The sequence below is a fragment of the Canis lupus genome, chromosome 4 (genome assembly GCF_003254725.2).
Source record: "Canis lupus dingo isolate Sandy chromosome 4, ASM325472v2, whole genome shotgun sequence".
Classification (NCBI taxonomy): Eukaryota; Metazoa; Chordata; class Mammalia; order Carnivora; family Canidae; genus Canis; species Canis lupus.
Genome location: NC_064246.1, coordinates 70,501,292 through 70,515,983, shown reverse-complemented (window position 1 = coordinate 70,515,983; position 14,692 = coordinate 70,501,292). Strand labels below are relative to the sequence as shown.

General features: G+C 43.4%; 1 protein-coding gene and 1 long non-coding RNA gene across 6 annotated transcripts in view; one reads left to right on the top strand and one right to left on the bottom strand.

Moving 5' to 3' along the window:
• The window catches only part of LOC112652792 (uncharacterized), a 50,280-nt gene extending 37,275 nt beyond the window's left edge, over nucleotides 1–13,005 (bottom strand). For all 3 annotated transcript variants that reach the window (XR_007410373.1, XR_007410374.1, XR_003131723.3), the window contains exons 1-3: nucleotides 11,166–13,005; nucleotides 10,771–11,054; nucleotides 8,997–9,089 (exon numbers count right to left, since the gene is read on the bottom strand). This is a non-coding gene — a long non-coding RNA (uncharacterized LOC112652792). The remainder of the gene's footprint in view (nucleotides 1–8,996; nucleotides 9,090–10,770; nucleotides 11,055–11,165) is intronic.
• A 212-nt stretch (nucleotides 13,006–13,217) lies between these two features.
• OSMR (oncostatin M receptor) overlaps nucleotides 13,218–14,692 on the top strand; it is a 50,642-nt gene continuing 49,167 nt past the window's right edge. The window contains exon 1 of one of the 3 annotated variants that reach the window (XM_025436247.3): nucleotides 13,218–13,359. The gene's annotated coding sequence lies outside the window, so the exon portion shown is untranslated. The remainder of the gene's footprint in view (nucleotides 13,360–14,692) is intronic. The other 2 variants (XM_025436243.3, XM_049109313.1) reach the window with 2 other exon arrangements.

Below are 14,692 nucleotides of genomic sequence, written 5' to 3'. Positions count from 1 at the left end.
ACATGTTGTGAGGTTGATGCATGCCACCAAGGTGTCTGGCCAACTGGGTGGGGTAGGTGGGAACTAAACTCAAGTCCCCTTCTCTCACCAACTTGTGTGTCTCAGCACGCAGGGACACATGCCTGCCAACAGGGCATTTTGGGCTTCACACAAAGGCTCTGTCTCTCTGCCAAGTCCTGCACCCACTTTTTGCTAATGAGCATAGAAGCACCTTAGAGCCGTGGGTGGTCCAGCCCATGATACCAGTGCATGCAGCAGCACTGATAGCTGGCACACAAGAAGCACGCTGTGATATGAATGGTGCTCTTCTGGGCCCCCTATTCTCTCCTTCCAGTGTAACCATCTCCTTTCTTGCTCGATCTTATATAACTAATGGCCATTTGAAAGGTTAATTTGCACATTTTAAAAAAGATTTATTTATTTGTTTGTTTATTTATTTATTTATTTATTTATTTATTTATTTATTTATGACAGACATAGAGAGGGAGAGAGAGGCAGAGACACAGGAGGAGGGAGAAGCAGGCTCCATGCCAGGAGCCCGACGTGGGAATCGATCCCGGAACCGATCCCAGAACCCCAGGATCATGCCCTGGGCCAAAGGCAGGCACCAAACCGCTGAGCCACCCTGGGATCCCCTAATTTGCACATTTTTAAAGTAATTAGAAACTTAAGTTGCTCCAGGGAATTGCTTTCCCGGTATGTCCCTGTGCTTTCTGGAGGATCTACACAAGACATTGATTTTGCCAGCTTCCTTGGCTGGCTGTGTCCTTGGCACACTGGTGGGAAGGAATTCTGGGCTGCATCCATCTTGGGAACACTCTGATCTCATTTATGGCAAAGTTGAGCCAGAGGCCTGTTCCTGGCCAGTATCAGAGCCTGGGAGCGGGGAGTGGGTGGCCAAGCATCAGTACCCTGTGATGGCCGACTTGTCTTTGGGCACCAATGTGGGAAGACAATGCAAATTCCTGAAGGAGTCTATTCTCTAGAAAGCTAGTGGCCACTAGAGGGCTCTATAGGGTCGGTCTCTCTCTCTCTCTCTCTCTCTCTCTCTCTCTTTATCTCTCTTTCTCTCTCTCTCTCTCTCTCCCTCTCTCCCTTCCTCCCTCCCTCTCTGCAGCTTATCCCACTATGAGCTGAGAGGTTTACTGAGCCGCTCTGGACCCTAGGGCCTGCTAAGGGATTGAGAGGGATAGTTCTATTTTCCAGGTTACGAAAGCAGAAGCAGGAGAGCAGAGGCCTTGCTCACCCACCCACTTTATTTCTGCTAAGGGAGTTACCCTGAGGCAAAGAGCTTCTTGGAAGCTCAATTTCTCCAAAGTAAACATGCATTTACAGTTTTGATAATATAAAGGCTAACTTATACTCCTACCAACAGCATTTGAGAATTAACTGTTGATCCACGCTCTCATTAGCATTGGACGTGATCAATGTAAATTTTCCAATGCAATGGAATAAAAATACACATTGAGCAAATTTTCTTGTTTTTAATGAGCATCTGTATTTTGTCTTAGTTCTATTCTCTCAATGTTCTTTGCCATATATGAATAATAAAAAAAATGATATCTATTTTTTAAACCACAAAATCTCCCTGTGCAAAGGAAAAATGCCTTTCATGTAGCTCTTTCCTACCAGAATATCCAACCACCTTGGCCTAGCCCTCATCCTCTCCCAAACACAGTGTCTGTTTTCCTACAAGGACATTGTTCACTATGTGGATTGCTCTGTTCTCATAGTTTTGTGACTGAGCCTGTCAATATGTGGATATTGTCTGCTTTAGATTAAAACCACCTAAAGGGCAGACCTGGTTGCCTGATTTTCTCTGTTCAACAAAAATGTATACTATGCAGTAAGCATTGCAACTGGCAAAGATAAGTTTCAGACTTGTCTTCTCCTTCCCAACACAATAAATCTAATATGCGATTCTGGCCACAGTTAATGTATAAAACAGAGGATTTGGCTAGCATCTACGCTATGAGGAAAAATAAGCACTAAACCAGAGAGCTGCCCTCTGCTGATTAAAGGGAAAAAAAAAGGCTTACTAGCATAGCTTCAAATTCATAGTCTGTAGCAACTTATAAAGGAATTTGAAGTGTCAGCTCTGGTTTCAGATGCTCTGAGGATTTCTTCTCCACTTGTGGAAAAAAGCCCTGTTTTTTACATTATACATATTTCTTTTCAAAGAATATATGATCAAAATAAGCAATTTCTTCAAAAGTATAAAAAAATGACTTACAGCCTTATCACTTAAAAATAACCACAAAGAACATATTTTATATTTCCTTTTCAGTATATGAGAATGCATACACATATATAAATATTATGTTTCCCAAAGTTAGTGACACAAGATTCTGTATCTTGCTCTTTTCACTGAACACTGTCATTTTCCTGTCATTACAGTCTTTGAAGCCTGATATTTATTTATTTATTTATTTATTTATTTATTTATTTATTTATTTATTTATGTATTTATTTATTTATTTATTTTTCTTTTTTTTGAAGCCTGATATTTAATGGCTGAATATTTCACTATAAAGGTATATCGTTAATTTATTAACCAAGTTCCTTCTGCGCCCAGACATTGTCTTCATGCCTTCCTGCTCCTGCTTCCTCTTCTTGGGCACACAGGATGCTTCCATGTCCCAGACTCCCTTGCAGTTCAGTTGGGACCATGGACTAAGGTCCAGCCAGCAGAATATGGGTGAAAGTGGCCCTGGCCTTAAAGCCAATCCTTGTCATCCTCTCGCCCTCTCTTCTGCTACTGCAGCATCGGGCAGCCCTGGGTCCAGATGGCATGGCTATCACCTGGAAACAGCCTCCATCCTAGAACACCACTTGGAATAGGGAAGAGCATCTGGCATCCAATAGGAACAGAGGGAAAGACCAACCTGCCTGTGCTCTCTGCACACCACCTAGTGGTGCCCTAGGTGAAGATAATGTAAGACCTGGGAGTTGTTCCCAACTTTCCAATATTCCAAGTAAATAGCAACGTCAGGTAGCACCCATTAGGATTTTCCTCCTATTTTAAATAAACAAGTAGCTATTGTTTCCTTCTTTATATGCTTGTATAATTTTATAGCTTTCTATAGTCTTTTTTTTTTTTTTTTACAAAGTAAAAAGTGGAAAGAAACAAGAATTGTCTTTGAAGTTGAGGTTGTCCTGGGGATGGAGGACTTCCAGCCCTGCCTGGAACAAGGGCTCCCTCTTCCCCCTGGGAGAGTCTGTGCCCCAACCCAGGCCCCTGTGGGTTAGGGGCTCTCTTTCCACCAGCTCTATGAGGCCAACTTCTATAACAGTTGCAGGGTGCCAGGAGCGGGATCTCAGACTCCTGCTGCACAGCTTGTCTCAACAGAGACCACTTGGAACCTCAGGTCTGTTTGTGATGGAAAAGCCCATAGTTGGCAAGCTTGGCCCATTTACACATAACATTCAGATCAGTGTATCCCATTTTGGGAGGTGGGGGGGGGGTGTCATCACAGCACTTTAAATTCTGATTTTTCTTACGAAATAATACATCTATATATACAAAAATTCAAAAGATATAAAAGGGTAGAAATAGTTCCTCAGCCATCTAGTTTCTCAGCCACCTAGTTCTCTTCCCCAGAGGCAATTAATGTGGTTTCTTCTATATCTTTAGAGAGATTATAATTGATTCTAACTTGTGTGTAACAACCAAAACAAGTAAAAAATGAGGTCCTTCCTCAATCAAGTAAGGCATTCTTTGATTTTAAAAATTATTACATTTTAAAAATTAAAACATTCGTGACAAAAAGCCAGTCTACATAGACAGGTCTAAGATGAAAGGACAAGCCTCCCTCACACACCCCACTTCATTCTTAGACCTTCTCCCCAAAAACAATCACAGTTAGCAATTTCTTGTAATCTTACTCAAAACATTCATAGGTATCTATCTCATAAACATGAACAAGTTAAATAGGTACCATGGACATACTAAATACACATTCCTGACTCTTAACTTTTTTCTTGGGTGTATTTCCATAGCAGTACATACACATAGTCTTCTTTCTTTTGAAAGAATAGATCATAAAATTGGAACATCTCTTTTTTTAAAGATTTTAAATTTTTTTAAAGATTTTATTTGCTTACTCATGAGAGATACAGAGAGAGGCAGAGACACAGGCAGAGGGAGAAGCAGGTGGGACTCAATCCCCGGACCCTGGGATCACACCCTGAACCAAAGGCAGACGCTCAACCACTGAGCCACCCAGGTGTCCCAAGTTGGAACATGTTTGGGCTGTTGCTAGTTTGCTATTATAAACCATGTCCTTTTGACCCCATTTTTCCCACAATGTTTTTGTAGTGAGTGTTGGGGTTTGTGTGTCCTTGTGTGTATTACAAATTCGCAGCCATAAACATTTGTAAGCCTAAATTTCCAGTCATGTAGAATATTCTTTCCTTCTAAGAAAGGGAGAGTTTCAAAATAAATTGTTACCATTCTTCTTCAGAACATTTACACCTTCATCCTTAGGCATCATTTTCCAAAAATTTTGAAGAAGACAAATTTTTATGATTATCTTTGCTAGAAGATTTAATAACATTGAATAATATTTCTCTTCTTCTTGGGTGTTTCATCTTATTCTAGTTTAACTCGGTTATTTTGTGTTGAATTTCAGCAAACATTTCTCCTCAAATGCCTTGGGCATGTGGAAATTACCTGAGCATTATTCCAAAGTGACTAAGCATCCTCTGATGTTTGGTAATGGACAAAATAATTGCTGTTGTGTTAGAACTAGATGAAGATGGTGACATGTGAGAAGCTGACAAGATTCCTTTGGGAAGTTTTCATTTCAGTCTGGGTAAAATTAATTTAAGCACAACGGAATCATGAAAATAAAGAGATGGCTTACTGTAACTCCCTCAAATAAATTGGTTTCTGGCATTTGAACAAAGTTCAGAGGAAATACAAAGATAAGTTTGACCACACCTCTTTGTTGCTTAAAACTCTTTCCTCTGTAGTATAGTGTTATTGAAATGTATAAATCTTCATTCTAAAGTGATGTTTAAGACAACAGATTGATTGGGATGCCTAAGTGGCTCAGTGGTTGAGTGTCTGCCTTTGGCTGAGGTCCTGATCTGGGGGGCCTGGGATTGAGTCCCGCATTGGACTCCCCATGGGGAGCTTGCTTCTCCCTCTACCTATGTCTCTGTCTCTCTCTGTGTCTCTCATGAATAAATAAATAAATAAATAAATAAATAAATAAATAAATACATAAATAAATAAAATCTTAAAAAAAAACAGATTGGCTTTACATGATTTCAGCAGTTTTTCATCAATTTCCAGATTGAAGTAGAAGACAAGCATATTTCAATCTTCTGGAAAATCTAGATTGTTTCCATAATAGTCTAGTGGAAAGAAATCTAACCTAGCAAAGGAAAAGAGTTCACGCAACTTTCCCTCAACAAGCTAGTAGTCACTTAGCATGTGAAAATACAACTGTAGGAGTGCCACTTTTAGTAATAGATGGGTAACTGCTATTAAACTGAACCACCTTCACATAACAACATAAAGCACTAGAAAAAATATTTTTATTTTTTATTTTTATTATTATTATTTTTTTAGAAAAAAATAATTTAAAAAACCCCCACATCTAAATGAAGTGGAGAATAACCAACAGCAGAAAGATTAGGGGGAGAAATGTAGGTGTCAACACTTGGAGGAAGGGAAAGAGTCAGTTTCCTACACTTTATACCCTTTAGTCTGAGACTGGCCCAAGTCTGTGTAGTGAGGGGGTGTCTAAAAGTCTGTCAGAAAATACACAATATTTCTGGCTTGAAGAACCAGAGATCACAGTTTGGGGCAACCATGCTCTTTGGAAAGAATGTGAGTGGGGAAATTGCAGGAGAGAGAGAGCTAGAGAGGAATACACTGGGTTTAAAGTCTACAGCATGCTTAACTATGTCTGAAACGTGCTTCTGCATGGCAAACTCAAAGCAGCTCTTCTTGAATTTGCAAATTCAAGAAGTTTAGCTAAGCCCCCCAAAACTGAATTCTCACCAGAGCTACTATTTACTGCAAGTAACATCAAGTCTAACCATGTGAACTATTCATTCAAAAAGAAAATCAGTGCCATTGGCAGAACATAACAGAATCCAGTCTTTCTAATAACATTATATTCACAATGTCCAGGTTACAATCCAAAATTACTTAACAACCCCTAAACAAACAAATAAACAAACAAAGTAGAAAAATGTGATCTTTTCTCAGAAACAATCAATGGAGACCGGCTCCACAATTATCCAAATATTGGAATAATCATGCAATGTTTTATAAAAGCAGCAATTATTTTTTTAATAATAAACTTATTTTTTATTGGTGTTCAATTTGCCAACATACAGAATAACACCCAGTACTCATCCCGTCAAGTGCCCCCCTCAGTGCCCATCACCCATTCACCCCCACCCCCTACCCTCCTCCCCAAAAGCAGCAATTATAACTACACTCAGTGAGGTAAGAGAAATATGTCCATAATGAACTAAAAAAAAAAGGAAGTATCAGTAAAGAAATAGAAAATATATTTAAAAGAACAAATAAATAAAAATTCTAAAACTGAAATATATATCTTTTAAATATTTAAAATTTAGACTTTTTAATTTAGAAAGATTTAATAGCAGAAAGAAGATAGTGGGAGAGAAGTCAGCAAACTTAAAGATAATTCAATAGAAATTATCTAGTGTGAAAGACACAGAGGGAAAATATTTAAAACAATTAAAAGGGGCATCTGGGTGATTCAGTCAGTTAAGTGTCTGTGTTCAGCTCAGGTCATGATCTCAGGATCCTGGGATTGAGTCCCACATCTGGCTCTCTGCTCAATGAAGAGCCTGCTTCTCCCTCTCTCCTGCCCCTGCTTATTCTTTCTTTCTTTCTCTCTCTCTCTCTCACTCTCTCTCTCTCTCATTCTCTCAAATAAATAAACTATTTTTTAAAAAATAAAACATTAAAAGAGGGGCACCTGGCTGGCTCAGCTGGTAGAGCACACGACTCTTGATCTTAGGGTAATGAGTTTGAGCCCCACATTGGGTATGGAGCTCACTTAAAAAAATTAAAAGAGCCACATGGGTATTTGGGACTATACGAAGAGGTCTGGCATATTTGTAACTGGAGTCTCAGAAAGAGGTGGGAAAGGCAACGGGGCAGAAAAAACATTTCAAGAAATACTAAAAAATGCTCACATATGGTAAAGAAATTTGCAAACTCAAGAAGCTTAGCAAATGCCAGGTAGGATGAATAATGAAAACCAACACATTATATACACAGTTATTTGAACAATTGATGATTTGTCAGAAACAATGAAGGCCAGAAAACCATAGAACAACATCTTTAAATTGTTGAAATAAAAACACTGTCAACGTCAAATCCCATATCTAATAAAAATCTCCTTTAACGATGAAATGAAGTAAAGCCATTTTAAAATAAAACCAAGAGACCGTATTCCAATGGACCTCCACTAAAACAAAAATGCTAAAGGCAATTCTTCAGGATTAAGGAAATGAGATCACATGGAAACAGATCTTTGGGAAGGATTGAAAAATATTGAGCAAGGTAAACATGTGGGTAAATTGGAAAGACTGTCCTCTTAATTTCTTTAAAACATATATCACATTGCAGGTTTTAGTTTGTCATAGATATGATACATTTTAAAAGTATAATGTAAAGGACTGGCAGTGCAGTTAAATGCACCTATTCAGTGAAATAGTGAAATATTATTCAGTGAAATAATATTATCTCACATAGATACTGAAAAGCAGGCTATATATTGTAATTTACAGAGCAAACACTAAAAAAAAAAAATGACATAGCAAGGAATAACAAAAAAAAACACAAATTAAAATAGAATTCTAAGAAATATTCACATAATATAAAATAAGGCAGAAAAGGACAAATATAAAGACAAAAAAAAAAAAAAAACAAAAAACCCAGAGGAAACAAAGAAGACATACAGTAAAATGGCTGGCTAAACCCAACCATGATATTCATGCCTTAAATGTAAGCGTGCTAAACACTCTATCAAATTAAAATGCAGAGACTATCAGACTGGATTTTTTAAAAAGTCCCAACTATTTAACTGCCTGTAAGAGATGCTATTTAAAATATAGATAGGATTACTTATTTTAGATTAAGTTTGGCAAAAGTCCCAAAGGTTCCCACTGAATTCTCTCCAAGGACTACCCCCATTGTATTACTATTCCATCCCTTTAGCATTACCTCTCTCACTCTTACTTATTCCCAGAAATGAGAGCCAAGAGAATAAAAGCAGCAATCTAAACAAATATATTCCACATTCTCCCTAAGACCAAGGGGGAAAAAAATAGAAGATCCAAGAGTTCTCTCGCTGTCTGGTTTCTGAAGATTTCTAGAACACAACGTGAACACAATTACGACATCCAGCAGAGGGTAGATTGTGTAAAATCGATCAATTAATCCATCAATCTTCAAGTAATATCTAGTTCAAATAAAAACTCCTTTTGAACTATTAAGGATAATGTTATCCTTCACCAAAATTCACTTAATAGATATTGAAAGGAAAGCAAATCATAATTAAGTAATTATAAGGGATCCCCTGAAGTTATAAAATGTGAATGTAAAAAAATAAATAAATAAATAAAAATAAAATGTGAACGTTCCATGTGGCTCTCTAGCACGTTATCAACCTCTCGCCTCGTCATTTTTATATATAAAAAGTTGGAAGTGATAGACATCTCATAACTAATCAAGCTTTACGATATATCAAATTAAAAAATTTTCTGGAATCCTATTTAGTTTTTCACATGAATACATTTACAAAATAACTTTTTAATTTCCATTTTCTCTTCAAAAATAATGCCAGTATTGCCCACAATCATACTTTAAGCAGCACCCTCACAGCAGCATATTTTAAGACCTAGACGTGAATCTTTAAAATATCAAATGTGATATATTGCCCCCCAAATAGAGAATTCTTATCCACAGGCACAATTACAAATCAGCATCTACTACTTACCGGATGAAGCTACTTTTCTTCAGGAAATTCCCAGCTTCTTTGAATTCCATCAGTGTGGTTATCCAACATTGCCAAACGTGTAATTTTAGATATCTGTAGTAGTTGAACAGACAGGATCAGGATTATATTTCACAATTTACATAACTGATTTCATATATCTCTATGCATATCTATGCCCATACCCATATCTGTATCTAGTGTCGCTAACAGTTACAGACCTGTTTGTCCTCCAAGAAGTTGGATAGGGTAGGGGTACATCCCACTCATGCCTTCCCTATAATAGGTACACAGATGAGACCTTCTGGTGGATGATGGAGGATGAGGCAGGACAGATTAGGGATCATTTCCAAGGTCTCTTGATTTGGTGTCTAAATTAAAGTTTGGGCCATTCACCGAATATAAGAGAATCACATAGAGGAAAGTGAAGACTTTGAACTTGGACACATGGGTTTTGATGCACAAATAAATTGGCCTGGAATTCAGGTGAAATAACTGCAATCAACAGAAGATTTGGGACCATCTGTGCACAAGTGATCATGAAATTCAGAAGCATGGATGTGTTCACTTGGGAGACTGTGGATTCAGAGGAGAATGTCAAGCGTGGAGGCCTGGACACAGCAATGTCTAAGGAAGAAGGAGAAGGCCAAGAAGGTGATGGGGAAGAAAGTCAGGGAAAGGGGGCAAGTGGAAAGAGTTGTGTTACTGAGTTCAAAAGGAAGAGAAAGGGACTCCTGGGTGGCTCAGTGGTTGGGTGTCTGCCTTTGGCTCAGGTCATGATCCTGAGGTCCTGGGATCGAGTCCTGCATCAGGCTCCCTGCTGAGTGGGAAGCCTGCTTCTCCTTCTGCCTATGTCTCTGCCTCTCTCTCTGTGTCTCTGATGAATAAATAAATAAAATCTTTAAAAAAAAAAAAAGGAAGAGAGAACAAGGTGGAGGAGGGTCAGATGAACAGAATAAATACGTATTTTCCCAACATATTCTTGTGAGTGCTAGACAAGGAAAGGTACTTCAGCTCTTAGATTAATACGCCTTTGGCATTTTTTATCTTTTTCATTTCAGCTATTTTCAGGCTAATTTAAAAAACTAACCTTCAGAATACTGAGGCCATGCATGTTTATATATCAGTTTGCCAGGGCTGCTGTAACAAATTACCACAAATTGGTAAAATAATTAAATAATTAAAATAATTTATTATCTCATAGTACTAGAGCTCAGAGGTCTGAAATCAAGGTGTTGGCATGGTGAGTGCCTTCTTGGTGAGTAAGGAAAGGGTTAAGGCACTGGCTGGGAGAGATGGGAGGCTCCAGACTAGGCTCTGAAACTATTTGGCAGAGAGATTAAGACAGCAGACCAAGAGATAAGGAAACAAACCACTCATCCTGGATGTTAGGGAGGATTTTTTTTTTTTTTTTTTTTTTTTGGTGGCAACTACATTGTAACCACAGAATATGACCAGACCTCAAAGGAAAAGTAAGCCATGACAGATGTTATCAAGTCTTTGCTCAAACCAAGACAGCACAAGAATTTCAAGGCCACAAGCTTCCTGGTCAGTTCTCAATGAAGGGCTGCCAGTAAAAGCCCACAGTGGCAAACCACTCGGAATCCCTCTTACTCAAGAGAGCTTTTTCCTTTCCTTTCTGTCTCCCCCTCACTTAATACTTTTTTTACTTCCCTTCACCCTTTTGTGTCTGTGAGATTCATTTTTCAACTCTGTGAGTCAAAGAACCCGGCAATCCTGCAACGTTAGGGGCTCAGCGGGAGAACCTGTTCTGTACCTTTCTCCTGGCTTCTCCCAGTGGCCAGTGGCTGGCCAGTCTTGGCATTCTTTGGCTTGAGGCAGGATAACTCCAATCTCTGCCTCAGTATTTAGATGGCATTCTTCCTGGGCGTCTATGTCCAAATGTCCCTCTTCCTGGAAGGATGGCAGTCGTTGGGTTAATACAGCAGGCTCTCATCTTCGCTTGATTAAATCAACAGAAATATTTCCAAATTCATATTCTGAGGTTCCGGCTAGCCATGAGTTTTTTTTGGAGGACACTATTCATCCTAGTACGCCACCCTAAGGGTATAATCACAAATTTACAGGAGCTATAGTTGTTAAACTCTAGAAAGAGGGATACATTTAAGATATTAAAATGGTACACAAAATAAATGAATTATAAGTGGGCACCTGTTAGAGGAGGTCATTGAGAAGACACGGCCACTGGTTGACCCATGAATTGGACCTGGGGAAGCAGAGGCCCTCACCCCCTTCACCGTCCTTGGAATGTATGTTCTGCACAGTGAAGCCACTTCAAGCAAGGACACTGTCTTAAGAGAGCAATGTGTTACTGAGACCATCTGGGCTTTACACCAGCTGAACCCCGGTAAGGCTTCTACATAAACTCTTAAGATTTTGATTTGCAGCTGCCCAAGACAAGCCTAGTATGTGAGCTCCCTTTTGAAATTCTCAGCAGGGCACTTCCAAGGTTGGAACCAACAGAATGGAATTTTCTGCAGCTTGGTCTCCTTCAGTCATAGTAGGAGCTCTAAGTAAATTAAGGCTCACTTTGTAGAAATTCTTCACACTCAATGTTTTTAAATTTGGCATCCCATCTGCTCTAAGAGGCATCTCTCAGAACTGTTTCCATAAAGAAGAAATTCAAAAAAATTTTTTTTTCACTTACTGAAACATAGAAGCTTTCCCAACCCTTTGGGATCTGGTTTGGTAGTTTGGATAGCTGTGCAAATGGCTAAACTAATGGACACTTTAAAACCCTGGAAGTAATGAGGTGTGGCAAAGGACCATACGTTTATTTAGACAAAAGTACCTTCTCTTCATTTTCATCAAATATTTACACTGCACCATGGTCTTTCTGGCACCATTAGGTAGTAAATGTATCGAGGCCTAAAACAAAATTCTCGCCCTGGGGTGACAATGGGAGAAGCAAAAAATTGTGCACAAACCCAGAAGGAACATTTGGGCTGATTCTGACATGTTTTGAGCCACTCAGTCAATTCAAGAAGTGATTCTAGGATGAGAAGATTCTTGAGCAATCCTTCTCAATCACTCCTCCTACAGTGCTTGGCATTCCTGAGACTTTCCAGGGTCCCCAAACCGGACCAGAACAGGTCTAGCAAAGCTCCATGAGTAATCCTCCAAGCCATCAGGCATCCCAGTCCTCCAGACATTGGAACACCACCGCTCTGTTCTCTGGGTCCTAGCGTGTCACAGAAGCGTGGTGGTTCTCGACCCTCTTGGGAGCTTCCCACCTGAAATCTGAAACTGGCCAGTACTTGCAGGGCAGGGAGCCATCTAAGAGAGACACTGGCCACTCCAGGTTGGTAGGTGCAGTTCTAATAAGCAAAGTGGCCTTATGTAGGAGGCTTGTCTCGAGTGGCAATAAGATGAGCGGATCCCCGGATCCCTCTGCCAAACCTTACAAGGTAATGCAGAGGCCTTAACAAGGTCTGGTCACTATGGGTGTTCTCAAGGTTAGGTCACTCCCTCAAGGCTATGTCCACGGAGCAGCCCCTGGGAGCCCAACCAGCAAGCAGAACCCACTTTCCAAAGACAGGGGAAGCTCAGGATTGTCCAGGTGCAGCTCAAGGGTCAGCTGGAGGTCATATCTTTTCCATGACCTTCCCCAACAGGGCAATATTAGCATGGTCTCCATTCCAGCTCCAGGGCTCTCCACAGTCCAACACACAATCATAGAAAAAAAAAGGTGCCAAATAGGTATTTCAGAGGCCCCGTATTTGAAACGAGTTTGGAAGCCTGGATGGCATTTTTAAGAGGAAAAGCAGGTGGTGGCACACACGGCCCTTTTGTGAGACAAAGGCTTTTGGGCCGTTGCTCCCGGTGAACCCGGGTCAGACAGAGGCGGCCCGGGCAGGAGCGAGCGAGACCCAGGGTCCTGGACCTGTTCAAACACCTTAACGCTGCGGCCGCCGAGGGGACGCACAGCCTGGAGCCTGGGGCGCTGTCCCCTGCCCGCGGGGGACTCCGCGGTCACCGGTCACCGGCCCGGGCCGCCGAGGGCCGCTCGCCCTCCCCAGGCCTCCCCCGCCTCCTCGCCCCCGCCCGGGCCTCCCGCGGGGTCCCGGCCGCTTCCCCCGGGACCCGGAGGGGAGAATTCCTGTGGGTCCCGGGAGCGCCAAGAGTGCGCAGCAGGACGGGAAATTGCAAAAGTCCTCAGCCCTCTGCCCTCCCCCGCGGTTTTCCCGTAACTCCCGCCCCTCGGCGCTCGCCCCGCAGCTGATTCATAGCCCGGCGCGGGGCCGGCCCTGCACGTCCACGGGCGCCCGCCGCCCGCACCCGCCGCCCGGGACCCGGGACCCGGGGCCCCGCCGCCCGCGCCCGCCGCCCGGGACCCCGCCGCGGGGTGAGTACCCCCGCCGCCCGCCGCCCGCCCCCCTGCGCGGACCCGCCCCGGGGCTCCCGGCGGGACCTCCGAGGACGCCGCCTTTCCCCGCCGCGTGCTTCTGGCCTGCCCGGGAGGGAGGTCTGTGCCCGCGGCGGGAAGGGCTACGGAGTTAGGACCCCCGCGGGAGGCGCCTCTGCCCCCCCACCCCGCGGGACTGCGCCGCCCGACTCCCCCGCAGCCCCTCGGCGCCCCGAGACCCGCCGCCCCGCTCCCGGTGCGCGTGGTCGCCTGGAAGTGGGCGGCGCGGAGCTGCGGGCGCCCCCGGGCGGACCCCCCGCCCCCCGCCTCCGCCACGTGCAGCGAAGGGGCGCCGGGCGCGCGGCCGAGCGCGGGAGACCTGGGCCTGCAAGCCCCCCTCCCCCGCCCGCCCGCCCGCCCGCGTGGAGGGGGCGCAGGACCCGCGCAGTGGGGTGGCTCCGGGGAGACCTGGCCCTGACACCTGCGGCCTGCGGGTGCCCGCCCCGAGCGAGCGAGCGGCGAGGCGCGCTCTTGGGTGCCTGTTGGGTGCCGCGGGGAGACCCCGCCCAGGAGGAGTAAATGTGGGGGTGAGCGTGGAGGCTCCGATGGCAGTGAATGCAGCAGCGTGTTTGCTACGAGCTGCAGGGTCGGGGAGCTCGGGGTGCCCTGCCCAAGTCTAAAGCTGACTTGGGGGTTGGTTCCAGTTACTCATCTGCTCAGCCTCGGCTTCTCCTGTGCGGAGTAACAGGTGCCTCTTAAGTTCCTACTCAAGTAGGAACCAGGCAGTGTCCTGGGTGCTTTACATACACCAGCCCCTTGCAGCTCCGCCAGTGAGGTCGGTAATGGTTTTGGCATTTTCTCTGCCCAGGAAGGCCCAGTTCTCTGAACTTCTGTTCAGGAGCTCGTCTGTGGTCACACAGCTGACAGGTGAGTCAGGGACTGGCTTTGAAGTCTGCTTAGGGGCACTATGTTGTGCCTCAGCCTCCGGGACCCTTTTTGGAGTGGTCCTGGGGGCGGGGCCTCATTCCAGTCCTCCTTGGTCTCTCTCCTGGGCTGCTGAGATGGAAGGGCTCCGAAGCGCTGTGCCTCAGTATCAATCTTGGATCCTTTTTTTTTTTTTTTTTAGATTTTATTTATTTATTTGACAGAGAAAGAGAACACAGGCAGAGGGAGCAGCAGAGAGAGGGAGAAGCAGACTCTTTGCTGAGCAAGGACCCTGTGGTGGGCCCCATCCTAGGACCCTGGGATGGTGACCTGAGCTCCAGGCAGACTGACTTTTAACCGACTGAACCACCCAGGCGCCCCAATCTTGGATCTTTTTAACGCATTGAAC